General features: G+C 39.2%; 1 protein-coding gene across 1 annotated transcript in view; it reads right to left on the bottom strand.

The window, feature by feature from the left end:
• The window catches only part of LOC116180036 (dmX-like protein 2), an 11000-nt gene that overhangs the window by 9477 nt on the left and 980 nt on the right, over positions 1–543 (bottom strand). The gene's annotated exons all lie outside the window — the stretch shown is intronic.

The following is a 543-nucleotide window of genomic DNA, read 5'->3' as shown; positions in this document are numbered from 1 at the left end:
AATCCTCGAGCGCTACGTTTTGCAGGCCAAAACAAATGAAACGCTTGCCCCTTTAACCTTGACTTTTAAAACGAAATCGTGTAGGTAACTGCGAATCTGATTAAATATTTGAAATTTTAGCGCAATTATTTTAGGAGCACTACTAAATTGGGGCCAATTAATTATATAAGTTATTGCCGAGCGGGTGTTTGTTTTTCTTGCGACTAAATAATAATGTCGGCGCGGTTCGGCGAACAGAAAGCGAAAATTAGGACAATTCTAATTCGATCGGACAAATTTAGGTCGAAAACAGCTGATTTTACCTTTCGACCGTGAAAACTCCAAATTTGCTTCACGACACAAACGTAGGTGACGATCACGTCATTTGGACACTGCACAAAAACGCACCGCGTAATAAACGCAGGTGGCGGTGGTTTAAGGCTGGGATTGCCTGAAAAGAGAAGTACCCATAGTAAAGGACAATGTTTTTTTCGTTAGAATGTGCTGGTACCTAATAATGAATAGCGTAACTACAGCAGTTTTCTATACAAATATTTAAATCAT

Source organism: Photinus pyralis, unplaced genomic scaffold, assembly GCF_008802855.1.
Source record: "Photinus pyralis isolate 1611_PpyrPB1 unplaced genomic scaffold, Ppyr1.3 Ppyr1.4_LG9, whole genome shotgun sequence".
In the NCBI taxonomy this organism is placed as follows: domain Eukaryota; kingdom Metazoa; phylum Arthropoda; class Insecta; order Coleoptera; family Lampyridae; genus Photinus; species Photinus pyralis.
The sequence above is the reverse complement of the archived record's forward strand: the minus strand, read 5'-3'. Positions and strand labels throughout refer to the sequence as shown.